Below are 20,893 nucleotides of genomic sequence, written 5' to 3' on the forward strand. Positions count from 1 at the left end.
CCACTTCCAGCTTTTTTCTTATGTGGTGCTGAGGAATTGAACCCAGGGCCTCAGGCATGCAAGGCAAGTGCTCTACCACTGAGCCACCTTCCCAGCCCCAACATGGAATCTTTAAAAAGATTAAAATGAACCAAGCCTAGGTCTGAAAGTAAAGTCATTTTGACTTCCTTGGGTATAGAGTACTTTGTTTACAATGAGTACATTTTTGCAGCTAAATATAATAAATCAACATTTTTTACAAGTCTCAAAAAAAACTAAGTGATAAGTTATATATGTATATGCTAATGTGCTATATTTTGTGGTTATTTTATTCCTGTATTTACAGGTTATTTAATGTCAAAGAAATGTTCACTGCTTTGTTTTAAATTCTATTTAATCCAACATGGAAAAATATTGTTTGGGGTCTCTTAATCGAAAAAAAAAATCTGAATTAAATAGTAACTAATGACTAGTTGTTTTTTTTTTTTTAATCTTTAGTCTGTTTCAGACCTTCGTTTCTTTTCCTATTAAAAATATTTCTACAGTTTAGCGTCTCCTGGGCTTTGGTTATCCAAGCTGTAATAAGTAGCCTGGGGACCCCTGAAGGCACACCCCACACCCTTATGCTGTCTGACCTAAGGTCACAAGTAATGGTCGCGAGCTAATTGATTGAGAAAGGCTTGTCTGGCAGGGCCTCTGCGTCCTCCCTAGACATTCTTAAGTTCTGCAAAGAAGCACTAGCAGCTCAGCGAGCAAGGAAGGAAAAAAGGGAGGAAGTTTCTGCGTTCTGATTACACCCTGAATTCCCTGGTAGTGAGCTTGCTTCTCTCCACCCACTCCTCAGAGACAAAACTCTTTTTAACTCCAGGGTGAACCGGCTTAAAGCTCGAGCCCACAGAGGTACCTGAAAAATGATCTGAGTATTCATTGAACTGAAAGGACAAATCACCTACGCCAGTCGGTGGGAAGCATATGGAAATTATATTAGACCTTCAGCAAAGTGCATAGCTGCTGCGAAACACAGAATCCAGCCTTCAGATTGACAGGCAAATCAGCCCGCTGTGGAAGGGGCCTCTGGGTGGCAGCTCTGGGCTTTGGGGTGTTGGTCAACTCTAGGCAAAACTGAAATGGAACAGGGGCAGAAAATACACTTTCACCCTGCGCAACTGTTGCTTTCGCCTGGTGAGTGCAAGCTTTAAGATCCTACTTAAAATAACTTTGTGTGTTGTGAATGCCAGTGAAGAAAATCTATTGTGCTCCGAAGGCAATTACAGAAAGAGCCCTCCTTAGAAGTTCTTAGGTAATACCGCTTTCTTTGTTTCTGCTTGATTTCACATCCAACGTGGCGATCCAAAGAGAGAAATACAGTGTTTGCCTTGTCCCGTGAGTGCTTTCTCTTGAAATGGTCTTTTTGTTTGAATCTTGCATCTCTTGAAAAGCCGAATCAATATTGTTTTAGGCAAATCAGGTGTGGAAGAGATGAGGGAGGAATAACGGGTGTGACAGAATGTAGGTAAACATTTCATTTAGTCTGACTGTGTCACTTGTCCTAGGGTTCACGTGTTTTTGCAGCCTTATCTCAAGACTAGCCAGCACAAAGGTATGAAAAGCGCTTTGTGTGAGCACTCCTGGCCGGTTGAAGGGTCAGGGCCTGCGTGTATCTGCCTGCCAGCAAGACTCACTGCTGTGTCCTCTTATTTTTCACTTAAAATAGGAAAGAAAAAAAGTGCATCTTTGCTTAGTAAAAACTGGGTTTCGACTCTGACCCTGCCCTGCTACAGTTCTTGTGTATTATTCCTGGCAAAGGGTTGTAGTAAAAGTTTGGTTTCTTTTTATCCTGTTTGCTCCCATTTCATTGCACAGATTTAAAAAAAAAATATTCAAGTAATACTGAGTAGTTTTTATTTCAGTGGAAGCTAGTAGTCTTATGTTTTGCTGGAGGGACAAAACCTCTCCTAGTGAATGTTAAATTGTTCTTAGTTCCTAGTGTCATCACATTTATAATAGTATTTTAAAGGCACTTTTTTTCTAAAAAAAATCAATCTCTAGGTGTTTAAAAAACTGTTAGTAGAGGAGCAAGTGTTTTCTCACTGTAAAATCAAAATTCATGCTGTAGTACCAAAATATTATTACTCTTGTTGAGTTTCTTAGTAAGAAAAATCAGTTTTATTAACAAGGTGACTGCTGTAGGTGTTACCAAAGGACTTGAAGTAGAAAATGTGTCTTCCACACTGCTGATTTGATAAAATACAGAGGTAGGCTGCTCCTGTGCACTTCCTTTTCATTTAGACATGTTAAAGAACTGCTGTGTAACCACATTGTGTGTGCAAATTTATAAAAAGTAAAATTTACTGGAGCAGCTCCTTGTATTTGGAAACGTAGCTTCTGCTTGCTATAGAAAATTAATACACTGTGACTATGTGTTGAAACAATTGTGAAGCTATAAAACTACAGTAAAGGGGGAGAAAATGTTTAAGGAAGTACCAGTTTGATTTCAATTATAAAGAAGTTTTGAAGCACTACCTCCTTAGGTCTTCTTTTGAAAAGATTTATTGAGACTTATTAACTGTTGGCAGAACTAAGTCGTGTTTTTGATTTTCTTATAAAACTATGTACAACAGATACTTACAGGATTCCATGATTTGATACAAGCTACTTCAGAAGTTGTTCATGTGACTGACAAATACTTTGCTAAGAAAACAAGTTCATTATGTGCTTGTCACCTGTTACATTCTTTTTTTCTGTCTACACAGTTCTAGCTGTTTATTAATTACTAGAAAGTGAAAACCTTTCTTTTATTTAGAGAAAGTGTTGAAGCTTTCATGTTACTTGAGGAAAAAAAAATGTTTTAATCACCACACATCTGTTTGTGTTCTTTTTATGCTGTGTTCTTTTGTTATGTCAATGTGGATAGTTCAGATATATAAGTTCTATGGTTTTACATAGCACACATAAGTATATTAAAGTTAATTAATTAATTAAAGTTTGCAAAGGCATCAGCCCCTTTGGAAATTTGAGATTGTAAAATATATACAAGAAAGTTTACCTTACCTATTCCCTCCAAAACAATTGAGAGACCAGAAATGAAAGGGACTTACATTGTTTTTCTTGATTGTACAGTCTAACCTCAATTCAGGAAGTTTCAATGCAACAGGGAAGGGTGAGGAAGGAATGAGGTCTTCTTAAATGATGTCCATAAATTGTGACAAAGATAGAAAGATCAACTGCTTAGTTTTCCTAAGGTTTGATCAACTGCCATATTCTGTCTTTGCTGTTTGTATGTGCTTATTGATTAGTTGCTGGGCTAAAGACTTCTTCATTTCTACCTAGCTTCTTATATAGTCACCAAAGCTATTATTTTTATTTCTTTGAGGATCTTAACATGTTTATTTTGAAGTGATTTTGAAATTCCTCTGTTGTTTTCATTTCATTTGGAGTGGCTTCTTTGACTGCTTCATTATTTATTTTGTTAGTAATCTTTATTGCATTGTTATTTGGACGTTTTTCTGACTCAACTTCAATGAGAGGGATTTTTAATTTTCTCAATTTTTGTTCTCCTTTATTGGTAATCCCTGTATCCAGCCCTATGGTCATAGAGTTGGGCCTTCACACCCTCTGTCCCCAGCTCATGATTTTTGGTAATGAGAATATGTTAATTATAGTTGATCATTCAGAGATCATTGTGCTCAAGTTCTGAGTACAATATCATGCTTTGAGCTCTGTCTTGTTTAAGAAGGTGGTTCTAGGTAAGTCATGGCATCAGAGGGGAAAAGGTGACAGTAAGTCATTCATGGTCTGCTTGTTTTACCCTTAGTTTTCAGTCAGTAACCTGGTACTGCTGATTATTACTTCCTATATCTGGCAGCCAGTTTTCCTTGAATATATGAGGAATTGTTCAAGATTAGAATGTACATCACTTCCCTTTGTATTCTTGAGTTTGAAAATCACCTTTCTTTTACACTTTTATGCTATCTTGCTGAAAATGTATCTATGATTATGATTCTTTGAAAGCAAAGACTGGGAACAATTTTTTTCTCAAAACCATCTTGATAAGATGGGACTGGAATTAAAACCTTGGCTCCGGAATCTGAACCAGGGTTCCAACTCTGACTCATTCATGAATTATGTCACCATAGGCAAGGCCTTTAGTCTCTTATAAGCTTCCATCTTATCTCATGAAAAATATTGATGGGGAAGCTGGACTTACAGGGTTGCTGTAAGCAACCAAACGTACAACAAAACTAAATGCTACCTATTTTGAAATGAAAATTGCAGTATCAAATGGAATTGTCTTTTGTATTCTACATGAATGCATGAAATATTGTCATTTCTTATGTCTAGAGCAAATTTGTAAAAAGGAATGTTAAGTGAATTAATTTCCTTGTCTAATGCATGGGTAGATATACCTTATGTACCTTGATAAGTGTAAGTGAATAAAATTCAGTCATAGTAAAATAGGAAGAACTCTTCCAAATGATTTTAGGCATACTTAGTTTAAATCCTTGTAGCTTAATATAAATGGAAAAATAGAAGTATAAAGAAAACTATGCTTTATTTTTCTTGATTAGCAATAAGATATTATCCAAGAATGTGTTTACAAAGTAGTTTACAAAGGAGACAAGGGCTCTTCAGTATTGTTTTGTCTTTGTAGCTACTTTTTAATAGTAGTATGTTTTAAAAACACCAGTTTTGAAGGTCCCAAGTTAAAACTTAGAATACCAACAAGAAATAGGATTGATAATTTGAGAAGTGATATTCTGGAAATGAAAATATTTTACAAGAAGGAAAGATGGGAAGAAAGATGAAAAACCACTGTATAAATTGGAAGTGGTCTTACAATTTGAAAATAGAGACAAATTTTTAAGATGCTATTCTCAATGTCTCCAAGTAGAACATTGATGATATAAACATTTTATTTTCCTTTCTCACATCTTGGGCTTCTCTCTACCACATTAGTCTCTTTCTTTTATCTCTTTTTGAAGGAACATGTTCTTCTTATCCTTTAAAAAAATCCTTAAATTTTTAATGTTGCTTTTTCTGCTGCTTTTTCTTTTCTTACTATCATCTGTTGTGTTTATCTCACCCATCAACAAGACTTCAGACACCATCAGAAAACTAATTCTGGACTGTTACTAGTTCCTAAAACTTAAACCAGTGTATGTCCAATAGGCCACAGGGACTTTGTACCCATTGTTTCCAATCCAAGCCATGCCTTCCTTTCCAGAAACCTTTTCCACCACACTTCATTATCTACCTGTGATCTGAAGATAGAAACAGGACATGAACTTTGCCTTCTAACTCTCTGGCCCTACAAACTTTAGCTTCATGAAAGACTAGTTCTATTTCTAACCATTTTTTATTTGTACTCATTTTCTGATTGCATCCACATATCTTCCCTATCTGTCTGAAGTTGTGGTGAATCACATCAGAATTTTATCTCTTGAGGACCAGGAAGCTGACATCATGTGTCCCAAACTTTTGTCTGTCATTGATTTAGTACTATTCAGTGGACATTCATTCAAGAATCCTAGCCCAGTCAAGAGAGCCCTATCTAGCTTGTTCTTAGCTAAAAGACGTTGTACGCAAAGAATGCCAGGTGCATGCAGTAAAACACCCTTAATGAACAAGGAAAATGTAAATGCTAAGGGTATAGGAAAATCCCAAGAACACCTGTGCTTGTTGCCAGGTGGCCTATAAGTTTTTCCAGGTGTCTGCTATTCCATGTATATTGTAAAGAACACAGTGGTACATGTCTCTGCATGGACATAAACTGATTTTTTTCCTAGGGTAGAATTCCAGAGGGGAATTTCTATATTATGGGATATGTGTGGTCTCTGTTTTACTGCTTTCAAAATGTCTTTCCAAAACTACCATTATATTCTCCAAGGGTGCTGTATAAGTTTCTAGTTTCTCAGCAATCCAAGTACCCTTTTGCTCACAGCCTTTCAACTCTCAGTATTGGCCAATGTTTTAGTTCTTATCTATTTGAAAAAATATAATCTCTTAAATTTAAATTTTCATAAATCTAATTGATTTCTAATGAATCCAAAAAGATTTTCTATAAATCACTAAAACTATGTGAACAGAGGGGAGGGTACCCTTTGAAACATAGTGCCCTATTTTGTGTTAAATGTGAATATACCTTTATAGACTAAATATTCAAGTGTCTTCTTTAGTTAATGGTTTGCTTAAACTTTTGCCCATTTTCATTGTTTTTATTATTGGCTTTTGACATTCATTAAGTGCTTTGAGTAGTAAGTGGTTTTTATATTGCTTCACATGATTTTGACCAAGATATAAATAATTTTAACCATTGTGATAGGTCATTGCTATGTAGGTTTTAAAATTTTAAATTATTTAAAATATACAGCATATTAAGAATATTGATACAACCCAAGTATAGAAATCTACAGAATTAAGAAAAATACTTGTCCCATCCTTGCTTTTCACTTGCTCTACCCTCTGACCACAAGCATCTAAAAATAGATATTTTATATCAGTATCTTGATTAACAGTATTTTAAACTCTGCTTTATTTTTTGTCATGGAAATATTCTGTGAAGATAACTGAAGATGTGTAAGGAATAGCGTGAAATCTGCAAAGGATGAGAATTAATACAGTACACAGTTTATTGACTGATATTTTCTTCTTACATATGAGGTTGAGAGTTGTAATATGCTATGAAACTTTAAAAGAGATGACAGTCCTTCCAAAGCAAGTGAAGATTTTTTATAACCCTTGAAAATGGTGCATGGAGGAAAAAACAATCTATTTTTATAAGACAATTTCCAAAAATCCAACATCTTACATATTCAGTAATATATCCATACCAATGACATTATAGAAAGTTGACAATTGAAGAAGTCATATATCCAGTGACTGCATATCATACACCATGGCAGGAATTCAGAATGCAAAAGTGAACAGCAGAAAACACCTGCCTTTTGCCCAGCTGTGGGCTAGAGGTTAAACAGTACCAGAGGCACAGTGGACACAGAGTGGGAATAAAAGATCTGGGAGAAGGGCTGGGAAAGTGGCTCAGTGGTAGAACACTTGCCTTGCATGCATGAGGCCCTGGGTTCGATTCCTCAGCACCACATAAAAAGAAAAAAGAAAAAAAGCCAGAAGTGGTGCTGTGGCTCAAGTGGTAGAGCACAAGCCTTGAGCTGAAGAGCTGAGGGACAGTACCCAGGCCCAGAGTTCAGGCCTCACGACCGGACCCCCCCCCCCAAAAAAAAAAGATCTGGGAGAAGATACAACATATTGTTTGGGTGCCTGAACTTCTGGCAGAGGCATGTTCTAGTAGTAGAGAGACAGCAAGGTAAACAGGGGAGAGGGGTGTTCGAAGCACATTCTATGGATAGCAGATGCTAAGATCCTAAGGAGCCACAAACCAGCATGCTCCTGATCTGGTTTGAGCTCCAATGTAAGCACACTAGTGCCTCCTTTAAAGGATTAAATCAGACTTCCAAGTAATCAGATATTACTTTTTCTAGAGAGAAAAATATCCTGGACCTGAAGGGTAACTACTGGGTGCTGTTTCACAAGAAATTTCATAATCTATTCAATGTAGTTACTTGAATGATGGTTCAAAAACTGGTTTCAGGTTTGTCTGTAAACTACTGATGGTATTTCTAAGTAATGTTTTTAAGGATTTTGATTAAAAGTTTCAAGAATCACTGGGCTAGATTAGGAACAGTAACTAGCCAGAAAAGAACCATTTGAGAAAATCCATCTTTAAGAAGCAGGTAGATGAAGAAAAGCAATGTAAAGAGGGGTGAAGAGTGATTATGTAATATGAGAGGCCAATATTATTCAATAGCAAAAGAAATAGCTTTCAGAAGAGAATTGATAAAGGAATTATCTATCAAGTTCCAGATTATGTTTCTATCTGTAAAGTGATTACACACTAATATTAGTGGTGATTTACACACTAATATTAGGCCAGAAGTTTGCTATGGAGCAAATCCCTAGCCCTCTAAATTTTAATTTAGTTAACTTTCTTGTTTATAGTCAGTGAGGTTGTTTAATAGAACCATCTATGATAATTGCGAGGTTACAACGACAAGGCATAAAAATATTAAGAATTCAAAACCTTTTATGAATCCCTGTTGACTTCTATTTGATTTTTTTTTAAATATCTGTCAGTTCATTGTGTACTTAATGACTACTTTATATGCTATCTAGGGAGAAGTGTCTCACAAAATATGAAACTAAAATGCATAAACTATCGATAAAGTTCCACTCACATGAAGTGCATCCACCTGCAGATACTACACCATCAGCGATCAGTCTTTCTTGGCATAATGTATTCTTCTAGAAATCTTGATTACTTTTTCAGAACTGAGGATTACACATAGAATCCCTTTCTTATTAGGTAAGCCTTCTACCAGTTGAGCTACAAGCCTATCATAGTTCGTGGGGTTTTTGTATTTTTAGTTTTTTAATTTAAATTTATGTTTTATTATCTTTAAGTAGTTTTACAAAGGAGTTACCATTCACCAAAGCAGTCTCTGAATACAGTGCATCTTGATCAATGTCCCCCTTTTCAACATTCTCACCCATCCCTCCCAAACTACCTCTTTCCTCACTTTTCTTAATTTTAGATTGAATTGACTTTTTTGCCATTTAACAAAAAAGGTTATGTGTAGAATACATCTTCAACAGCCTCATCCCCACCTTTGACACACCACTTTTCTTCTATTTCTCAATTCTGTGGTATATACAATGAATTCTTGCCTGCATTCTCTCCCCTTACCCTTCGTTCTTCTATCCTCTCCCCTTGGCCCCTCCCACCTCCCTTGCATGTACCCATTTTCTGGTACTTATTTTGTTGCAATTAACTTAGTCCTTTTAAATAATTATACTATTTTTGTTCTCCGTGGAATCTATTACACTTCAGTTAATTCATTTGTAACCCCTTGTTTACCACCCAGTGGTTTTCTTATAAATTTATAGGCACATTCTAGCTACCACAATTGAAGGAAACCATGCAACCTATATTTTTCTGGGTCTGGCTTATTTTGCTTAATAGACTTTTTTCCCCAAGTCTTTCCATTTCCTTACTAATTGTACAATACCATTCTTTCTGATTGATGAGTAGAATTCCATCATGTATGGGTATGTGTATATATGATCTATTATCCATTGTGGGGCCTCTGGTTTGATTCCATATTGTTAAATCCTCAAAAAAAATAAACCCTTGAAGAAACAACAACCCAATTAATAAATGAGTTAATGATTTAAAGAGATACTTTTCAGAAGAAGAAATAAAAATGACCATTAGACACATGAAGAACATCTCAAGCCCTAAAGGAAATGTAAATCCAAATAACATTGAGATTCCACCTGACCCCAGTTAGAATGGCCAATATTAAGAAACTAACACAAATGCTGATGTGGATCTGACCAGCAGGGAACTTTGTTACATTGATGGTAGAAATATAAATGTGTTCAACCACTCTGGAAAGCAATATAGAGATTCCTCGAAAACTAAACATGGAGCTTCCATATGCAATTCCACTCCTGGGCATTTGTCCAATAGAGCACAAATAATCCTATCTAAGGCTAATAGCACAAGCATGTTCATTGAAGCATTGTTTATAATAGCCAAGATATGGAATTATCCCATTTGTTTTTAATTTGATTTTAAGGTCTTTCTAATTTTGCCAAGACTGGCTTCAAACTTACGATTTTCCTGCTTCACCAGAAGAGCAGATTGTATTACAGGCATGTACCAACGTATCTGGCTTGGTTTGATACTTTTCATTCCTCTTTAAAAAATCATTTCTATTTTCATATTTGCAAATTTTACCTTAGTCTGATTTTTTAAGCAGAAATGACAATACATATAAACAAAACTATGACCAGAACTGTTAAATATTTTTGTCTTTTGAGGAATGTAATTTCACAACATGATATTGCCATTCTGTCAAGCCTTTTTGTTTTTCAATATGTAAAATATTTATTTTTTGCTGGGCGCCAGTGGCTCACGCCTGTAATCCTAGCTACACAGGAGACTGAAATCTGAGGATTGCAGTTCAAAGCCAGCCCTGGGCAGGAAAGTCCATGAGACTCTCATCTCAATAAACCACTAGTAAACCGGAAGTGGGGCTGTGGCTCAAGTGGTAGAGTACTAGCCTTGAGCTGAAGAGCTGAGGGACAGCACCCAAGCCCAGAGTTCAAGCCCCACGTCCAACAAATGTGTGTGTGTGTGTGTGTGTGTGTGTGTGTGTGTGTGTATACATATATATTCTAAAGTTTGATAGTTATGGTATAATTTGGACATTTACAGTTGTTGTTATTTACTTTCTGTCAAGTAAACCCATTTTCTCTATTATTCATTTGTTTGTTTGTAATGTTGTTATTGGTTTGACTTTTCTCCAAAGACAAACATTTCTCTATGGTTTTGTTCTACAGGCTTTTCAGTTCCATGATTTTTTTATTGTAATTTTGTCAAGGTGATGTACAGAGGGATTACAGTTACATAATTAAGAGAGTGAGTACACTCCTTGTCAAACTTGCTACCCCCCTCTCTAATTTTTCTCCCTTTCCCTCCCTCCCAATCTCCCCCCCCAAGTTGTATAGATTATTTCCAACGTAGTGTTGTGTGTGTATTGCTGTGACATTGCTTCCCCCATTGTCCTTTGTCTCACCATTTTGTTGTTCCCCTTCCCTTCCCTAGTTCACATAAATGTATATACAATACCCAGAGTACTGATATCAAATACAGTGACAACAGGGAATAAATCATAGGGGAGAAAAACACAAAGAAAGAAAAAAGAAATCATGTAGTACATTAAAATCGACAACAAAATAAAACCTCTTGTGTCCATGTCCTGGAGTTCATTTCTCTTATCATCATCTTATATGGTCATATGTACATAGCTATTGAGCTATTCTGATTTTGCTAGGGTTGTCTTCCTTGCTGGAAAGTGTAGCTGATTTTTACATTTACATTTTATAATCTGTTACCTTACAGTAAAGAATCTTGTCTTATTTCAGTTCTCTGCAAAATCTTTATAATCTACCTCTTCTTCTTTCTGCTGGCACATTAAGTTTCACTTATACACTTTCCTATGTGTACTTGGTTCCCCTCCTCAGACATCCCATTCCATTTTCTAGAATGCATCTCTCTCAACCAAGAAGAAGTAAACATTTCAAACCTTGGAACTGAACATGGTATTGTTTGACATGGGCCTTTTAAATACTGAATTGTATTATCTCGTAGCCATGATAATTGGTTTTCTTACTGATCTCATCTTCTCAATCAATATTTTCTTGTCAGTCAGATACAAATTAGCAAGGTTAGATTTCATATGTTCTTGAAGGCAAGATATCACAACACAACTTAGCAAGAATTTTACAATCAATATTCATTTGTATTATTTACTCAGCAGAAATTACATAGGGGAAAATGTCACAGGAATATGGCCCAAATCATCAGGCTGTGGAGCACTTAGAATTCTATGATCCTAACGCAGTTTCTCGTGAGTATCACTGCTGAAGTGAACTATACAACTTGGGGGAGGGGAGATCTGGAGGGGAAAACTGAGAGAAAATGAGGTGACACTATTAAAAAGAAATGCACTCATTACCTGACGTAGGTAACTGTAACCCCTCTGTATATCACCTTTACAATTAAAATTTTTAAAAAGAAAAATAAAGGGAATAAAAAAGAATTCGATGACTGTATGGACAGAGAAAAGATCCATTTGCACTGTTGTTAACTTTTTACTTGCTGTTATGAAGTTAGTAAATAAATGGAATTGTCATGAGATTTAAAATGAGTAGTTATAAAAAGAAATTTAAAACAGAATTGTTATATATACTATATTATACAAACACCCATAGGCATATATATATATATATCCATATATAAATAGATATGTATATGTACACACACTATAGACTGTTATATTGAATCTTTCACCAGTGTATGTTACAGAAATCATTTAAATTAGATGAAGAAAAAGTTAAGTCTTATTAAAGGGGATTACCACTAAAATCCTCGCGCCTTAGGTTAATAGAGATCAGATATAACTCCTGACATATATGTATGAAATATTAGCCATTGAAATTTTTGTTCATTGACATTTTTGACAAATTAGTAAATATTATATTATGGAACTTTTAAATCTAGAAAAGTATAACACTACACACAAAGGTCTAATTTCATCTATTCTATGAAATGATAGATGTAGAAATTCTAGAATCCTAATGAAGATGGCTAGAATGAGAAATCTCTCCTGCTAATAATCCAGGATGTAGTGTCAGTTTTGAACTGTGAGGAGTATCTGTTACAAAAACAAATACTGAGGGCTGGGAAGGTGGCTCAGTGGTAGAGTGATTGCCTTGCATGCATGAGGCCCTGGGTTTGATTCCTCAGCACCACAGAAGCAGAAAAAGCTCAAGTGGTAGAGCGCTAGCCTTGAGCTGAAGAGCTGAGGGACAGTGTCCAGGCCCAGAGTTCAGGCCCCATGACCGACCAAAAATTTAAAAAAACAACAAAAAAAACCCAAATACTGAGTGGCGTAGCTAATCTTAACTCCAGCAGAGATTAGTGGACAAGATAGGTTCATCTGGCAGAGTACTATTTGCATTAGAGTGTGATTTTTGAATTGAGAATTTTGTGAATGGAAAAGTATGTAAAAACGATTTCTAAAGAAGAGAAAAATGTTGGTGTCCTATAATAAATTACCAAACAGGACCCCAAAAATGGGTACTCTGGTTTAGATGATTAGTTCCACAAATGTCCATTGTTTGGGTCCTTAATATGGCAATGTGGGAGGTGTACCTTTAAGAGGTGGGACCTAATGGTAGGTTCTTAGGTTGTTTCAAGGGCCCCATTCTCAATAGTGATTAATGTAGAGCAAAGTAGGACAGTATTTTGATGGGTCCTGAACACAGAAACAGAGGAAAGAGATATTTGTGGACATGTGCAGATATAAAAATGAATATAATTAAATGCAGCAAACATATTGGTATCAGTTACATCTCTTCTTTAAAATTTCAGAGCAATTCCTTAATGTGACTTGATAAAATACAATTAAAACTATAATGCATATTAAAATATAAGCATGCAAACAAGAAAGCTGTTATTTCTTTCAAAATTGATTTTACTGCTTCGGAAAATAATGGAAAAAGTAGGTTCCTAAAATTTAATTTATTTGTATGGTCTAGACTATAAAATAACACAAAAACTATGAAATTCAAATGTTTTCTATATTGGATTATTTTTCTACTGTGACTTTAACTTTTTGACCTAAAATATATTAAATTCATTTATATGTATATATATTTTTTGAGGAATAGTTATTGCATGAAAAAGGGAGATTATATTCCATGAGCACACATACACAAGGAACTTACTAAAAGTATATAAATAATCACCCTGACATATAGTGGTATATCCCTTCTGTTTGAGAAGTAGAAGCAGGAGGATTGAAAGTTCAAAGCCAGCCTGGGTTACAGAGACTCTGTCTCAAAACACCAGCACTGTGAATGGATCTCAGTGGCAGAACACTTAGCTTTCATGCAAACCCCATGAATTCAGTCTCCAATATCCCATGTATGTAACATATGCATACATATATATATTATTTATTATTTTCTACTGTAAGAATTAATTGGCTAATAAACAGATTGCCTATGTTTGTAAGGATATATTAACTAATAAAGTAGTTAAGGCTTCATCATTTTACAAGTTGAGAACATTCTTAGCCCATAATCTAATCAGTGTGTTTTGAACAGCTTTCTACCTACTGATGCCAGGATTCAGGTTCTTTGTATCATGAATGAACACCAATACCCACTCCCATATCTTGAAGTCTACATTCACACGTAGAAGGTCTTACATGGCCTGCATGTGGCATGCACAAATCCCATCTAAATTTTCCTTTTCAAAAGTCAGCCATGTGGCCATACTTTGTTTCAGTGGATCTTGGAAGGGTCAACTATCCGGGTCCACAAGAAGAATCATGACCATTTTTTCAGATAATATACTTTTGTATGTACAAAGCTATGTGACAGCTATGTACCATGACACTTTCTTTTCAAAACTGAGCAGTTAGAGAGCAGAGTGGCTCCTAAGTAACTGTTAATGCAAAGCCAGATTTATTACACTTCATAATGGAGAGGCAAAGGATCTTTGACAAAGGAGAGGCTTCTTGGAAATAGCCATACTGGTACAGAGCTTGAAGGATTGGTAGGGACCAACATGAGACAGAAGGGGTACTATATAAGTTATGATATGAATGAAAAGCTATCAATGGCCACAGATTGCTAAGAGTCAATGATGGATGCAGAGAAAAAAGTGTCTTGAAGATATTTTGGGATCACCATAGGAGAGAAGTTAAATATTCTCTCTATGGTTGGAAGCCGCTTAAATATTGATAGCATGTACTCAAGGAAGAAAAAAGTATGTAGAACATACTGTGGAAAGCAATTAGTAATGGAGAGTTACTTGAACTTATGTAGCTGAAATGGAATTAAGAGAACATTCAGGTAAAACTTTGGAGAAAGTAGACTTCAAAGACTTTTTGGATTCTTAATGTTGGAAATCCAGAGATTTTGTATTTCTCTGGAAGAGTGTTTGCAGTTGTAAAAGCCTTGTGAGATATTTAGTGACTCCAAAGGGGTACTTACACTTGATCTCATGAGGGGTGGTTAAAATCTGCCAGAGCAAGAACTTTTTCAAGGTCAGTCAATGACAATGATGTCTTTGGAAAACTTGAACGTGAGGAACTCAGTGGAAGTACCTTCTATTGATGTCACACATTACCACTTTCTGAATAAGATGTAAAATAAAAATGTACACTCCCTTCCTCATTTTTTTAAAGTTCTAACTCAACAAATCCTTCTGATCTTGATGAAAATCATATGGCTCAAATCCTTATTTGAAACTCTTTCATAAACTTATTGTCCAGGTATAGATCTTTCTGAAATGATAAAGAAAGTGAAGTAGCTCTCAGTGTGTAAAGCCTTCGTGAGTCTTTTTAATCCTTCTAACTTCATGGAAGGAAAAGGAATATTGCTTAAGTGTCACACATAAGCATTCTCTGCAGAGTCAAGAATATTTGTTACATAAAACAACGGAGAAAGATTTGATGGCCACTTCTTCCTATGTTGCAAATGAAGTATTTAAATATTGAGTAGACTTTTTGACTCCCATCAGAGATTCTAGCACCATTTTCACAGATGTAAAACATCTAATTGTGTTGACATCAAACTTTTTTTTGGTCTGGTCGCGGGGCCTGAACTCTGGGCCTGGGCGCTGTCCCTCAGCTCTTCAGCTGAAGGCTAGCGCTCTACCACTTGAGCCACAGTGCCACTTCCAGCTTTTTTCTTTTTGCTTATGTGGTGCTGAGGAATCAAACCCAGGGCCTCAGGCATGCAAGGCAAGCGCTCTACCACTGAGCCACCTTCCCAGCCCCAACATCAAACTTTTGAAGCCTGGTTTTCAGCTGCTGGGCATCTCAGAGTATTTTTCATTAGCTACTGAGAATGATAGTTCTTCAAGATGGCAGCCTAATGCTTGTTAAAGGTTGAGCCAAATGGTACCCAAGCATCTCCAGAGAGGCTATAACAAAATTTAGATGGTAAGCTTATCTATAAATGACTTTAAAATGTAACTTAAGATAATTTCAAGTAATTTATAGTTCATACTTAAACTGTTTTAGTTTTCAGCAAAATTATCTGACTTCCATTAAATATATTATATGCTATTTTAAATTAAGTTTAGAATAATTCAAAAATTAATACAATGTTAAAATGCAAATTAAACTTCATTAATTGTAGTAAAAAATTCATATGATCATATAGCTTGAACTGGATTTCAGTTGTAATGGCAAATATTTATCTCTAAAAAATTTGATCTGGCTTTCTTTTATTAATTCTTAATATTTAAAAAAATATTAAACAGTGATGAGATATTCTCACACTGTCTGGAGTTATGTTTATTTGTTTCTAGCTTTAGATGATATTTAGAAGTCAGGAAGAACTTTGAAAGAAAGATGGAACAGGACTAAATAGTTAAGATAGATAAGGTCTCCTCTGTTAACTGACTTTATTTAGCTTAGTTTCCTTTTACTGGCCCTGAAACTTGACTGAACTTTTAGTTTGATCTACAGTAACCACTCTATTCATAGAGTGATTTTTAAGGCTAATGTTAGAGAAAATCAGGTTATTCTAGGTCATTCTAGGAAGGCTTAACTCCGTTGACTTCATTCCCTTGACCTCTGGGTTCTGTTATAGAGTTTTGGTATTCAGCTGACTGCTATGTTTTCAACTTCTGGGAGAATGACACAGTTTGTACACTTTAGTTAAGTAACATAGCAGGGCAGTGATGAGATTTTTTTTAAGAACGGATATAGGTTTTAGTCTACAGTTGGTTGTTGTCCAAGGACTGTTCTGGTTTTACCATGTTACATTATTATTATTATTATTATTATTATTATTATTATTATTATTATTATTATTACATTATATAACTCTACCTAAAGCCATCCACCAATACTTTTCAAATCCTTGATTTTGTTATCTCTTTATGTGTACCTCTTGTATAAGAGAATGCGATTTACAGATTAGGCTGAAAATGTGTTGGCTCTGGTGATCTTTTCAATGTTTGCTAAGTTCATAAGCTTCAACAGATTGTGTGTGTGTGTGTGTGTGTGTGTGTGTGTGTGTGTGTGTGTGTATGTGTGTAAGAAAATAAGAGTAACTCCTACAGATTTTTATATCGTATGCTATTAGAGGAAAGATTATCCTGATCATTTATTTTTCAGAGACCAGTCAGCTTATCCCCTAGTCTTCAGGATAATACTGCAGAAGGATTAATATCTGATCATTCAAATAATGCCACAATACTTTTTTAAAAGACAATAGGAGAAAATGAGGAAACCTAATAACCTTTCAAACCGAAGTATTTGCATGATAACTGGGTTAAATCTTTTGATGAAGTATTCTAGGAAGTTACAGGAATTTGATAAATAGGTTAAATTTCGTATAACCATAACCTGAATAATTTTGATCTTTTATTTGTGATTAATAGGAAACATTTTCTTTTGGGCACTGGTGGTGCATGCCTATAGTCCTAACTGCTCAGGAGGATGAGATGTGAGGATCTCGGTTCAAAGCCAGCCCCGTCAGGAAAGTCCTTGAGACTCTTATCTCCAATTTACTACCAGAAAGCTGTAAGTGATGGTGTAGCACTTGCCTTGAGCTGAAGAGCTCAGGGATAGCGCCTAGGCCCAGAGTTCAAGCCCCATGACCAACAACAACAACAAAAAATCCCCAAACAATAATAATTATTATTAGAAATTAACATAAAAATAAGAACAAGTAGGGCTTATCATGGTTTTTCCACCTAAAATGTTTTGGGATTCATCAGTGAAAGTATTAATTAGGATGAGCATACATGTCTATTTGTTTTGTTTTACATACTTTTTCAACTCCTAGTGATAAGACGTATTTTCCTTTCACTTGCACTTTGTCTCCCAAAGAAGGAGGCCTGAAGTTTGCTGATAAGCATAGAAAGGAGTTAACATGTTTGCTATTATTTTTTTCTAACTATTCTCTTACATATAAAAATAATAACCTTTCCATCATTCAAAAATCATTATAATAATGGGAACAGTTCACAGATTAAACAAATGTATTACTCATGAGAAAGTTACAAATGACTGTTGGCTCTCCCAGATTGCTAAAATAATACAAAATTAATTTTTAGTCTTTCAGATTTAAGGTAGTTATCACCAATCTAAAAAGCAACAGGAAAAGGATGGACTCAGTATCAGGAAATACAATCTAACAGTGAAAGTTTGTTCAGTTATGGAGGACAGTTCCAATGGAAATAGTGAAAATGGCAAGATATGGAATCCAGACAAGCACATTGTTAAACTCATATCAGTTATGGTATAATGTTGCTTCAAAAAGAACTATCTTGCTGGGTGCCAGTGGCTCACACCTGTAATCCTAGCTACTCAGGAGGCTGAGATCTGAGGATGGCAGTGCAAAGCCAGCCCAGGCAAGAATGTCTGTGAGACTCTTATATCCAATAAACCACTAGAAAACCAGAAGTGGAGCTGTAGCTCAAGTGGTAGAGTACTGGCCTTGAGCTGAAGAGCTGAGAGACAGCGTCCAGAGTTCAAGCCCCATGACTGACAAAAAAGAAAAAAAAAAGACTGTTTCTCATATTACTCATTAAAAACAAACAATGAGATTATTGAACTGAAACACTCACATATCAGTACTTTAAATAAGCTAAGCAAATAAAAAGTTTATGGAAAATGATATATTTTACAGCAAATGAAATTATTTATGTACTTGTATACATATAACAGATTGTTTAATATCCATAAAACTGCCTGTATCTTTAATGCTGAAGAATACTCCATTCACAAATACATGTTAACACAATTTTATGTTACATCAAGCTAAAAGGACATGTTTGGATTAGTGAAATACCTTTAATCATGGTGCAAAGTCTTAAGTAGACATGATGACAAAATATAGATCTAGAAGAGATCAATTTATTTTTCCTATATAGAATATAGTAGAATTGCAAAATAATATGACAGGTTAGAAATTTTGAGATGATAAATGCATAGTTGATTATAACAATTTGCTGGGCAGCAGTTGAGATTGTGTGATAATATGTGAGTTTCTCATCACCTTGTAGCATGTTTCTGCTGATACAGTTTAAGAATATTTGGGTGAGTTATACTTGTATCTGTTGTTTGTGTATAACACAGCTTCAGCCAGTGCAAAGGATTCTATTAAAATGAATTTTTGAAGTTACAAGAATGAAGTTTTTAAAAGTTATAGAAGTAACCACAAGAACAAATTAACTAAGAAAAGTTGAAATTCACAGGAATAGTATGAAATACACATATATACACATGCATATATATTGTCCTTTCTGTTATATAGTCTTCAAAGTTTGAAGTCTTGTTTATATGACAGACTAGGAAAGATGGCTTCAATTTTGTAGTAAAGTCTCTTGCTGGAGTTTATGTACCAAGTGTCCACACTACAAAATGGAAAATATAATCTTTGCCTTTAATAAATACAGTGCTAAGATCAGCACAGAGATCAGCTTGTCTTTTAAGTGCTTGATTACTATTTAATCACACAGCTTTACTCTTGAAACCAGATCAACTCAACAAAAACACAACCCTTATCCTGCTTATCCCTTCTCTCACATGAAAAGTATGTAGCATAATCTGATGTGTTTATATGACCAGTTTTATTACATAGTAGTCATCATATATTTTGTACATGCTATCTTAAAATATCTAATGAGAATGTTCTATTGACCAATAAAAACTATGAATGTAGCTATTTCTTTTCTTGTGGTACCATTATGAAAGGACTCTAAGGCAACTGTGTGATAATAAAACAAACAAGTAAGAATTCAAATTCTAGCTCTGAGGTGTGCTGGCAGACCTGTTCTATGCTTATTTCTCACCTTCCAACTTCTCATTTATCCAACAGTATAAATGTTGGTAATGATTCTTTCCAGGTGGGTTTTGATGCTAGAATTAGATGAGGTAATTTACATGATTAGTCATCTTAGAATGTATTTGTTGAATCTGATGTTGAAAAAAATAAGTCACAAGAAATGTACCAGATAAGTTTTCTCTCTTTCATTTCAGAAGAGACTATAAAGTAGATAAAAATCACATTTTGAGGCAAGTATCACATTTGGTACTATTTTTAAGGGCTAAAGTTATAACCATAGTTTAGAATCATTGTTTCCTCTTCTTTTAAGAGAGTGATTTAGTCCTCTTTTCTTTATTACTATAACAGGGATTTTTAAATATTTATATATTATATGATATTCCCCAAGTATTTATCAATTTTCTTACTCTTCTAAGCTCTTCATGTGAATATTTGGGAATTATTCTTTTCCATTTTTCTGTTAAAACCTACTAATTTTTGCTTGTTTTTCCTTAATCCTATTTTACTTACCTAGCGCTGGGATGGGGATTTATGGATAATATGTAGTAATAGTCCCAGGCCTTACATACTTCAGTCAGCTCCTTGCACTTACGTTCTCCAAATAAAGACTGGCTTAAATAGTAGATGATTATTGGGTTTAGATATTCAACTAAGTCTTTGTTTCTCTCTATGTCATTCAATATAAAGCAAACTATATAATCTTGCTGATCTGCACAGTCTTGCTCCTTGGTCTTTGTCCTTCATCATCTACTCTTATCCTGGACCACTGCAGAAAATACAGTGCAGAAAATACATTAAATGGTGTTTGGACAAAGTGTGAGAGCCAGATATTCGAAAGGTTTTATCATTGGATTTTTTTCTACCATTTAGATTTTCATTTAATTTCTTGCTGGTGGATAAGTGATGTAGATAGAACACCAAAATTTGTTTTAATCACTTCTAACTTCGCTAGCCAACACTATGATTTAAAAAATGTGAAATAACATAGAGATACATAAATTTGCTATATTTAGATCTGTTTCCTTCTTTTAGATTGCAGTCTTTTATAATTCAGATAATATTATAATATGGATATAATATGTATTTTATGTTCTTATCTCTATTTCATTAAACATCAGTATAAGAAACACCATTGGACATGCCTTCTGCTGAACTGAAAATGATATTTATAAAATTATTTTACAGCTTAAAATATATTTATTAAAATATTTTACAGTTTTATTAAGTGAAGTAAGCCAGCTCCTACTTCTATTAAAAATGCCTCTAAATCCTACTCTTTATATTCCTTATGACAGTCAGTAATGGGGCTTGAATTAGGGACTTACACCCCTGCTAGGGTTTTGTGCTCAAGGCCAGGTTGCTACCACTTGAGGCACATTTCCAGTTCTGACTTTTTGCTGGTTAATGGGAGATGAAGTCTCACAGATGTGTCTGCCTGAGATGTTTTCAAAAT

Source organism: Dipodomys merriami, unplaced genomic scaffold (genome assembly GCF_024711535.1).
Source record: "Dipodomys merriami isolate MVZ:Mamm:240054 unplaced genomic scaffold, mDipMer1.0.p SCAF_2, whole genome shotgun sequence".
Taxonomy (NCBI): Eukaryota; Metazoa; Chordata; class Mammalia; order Rodentia; family Heteromyidae; genus Dipodomys; species Dipodomys merriami.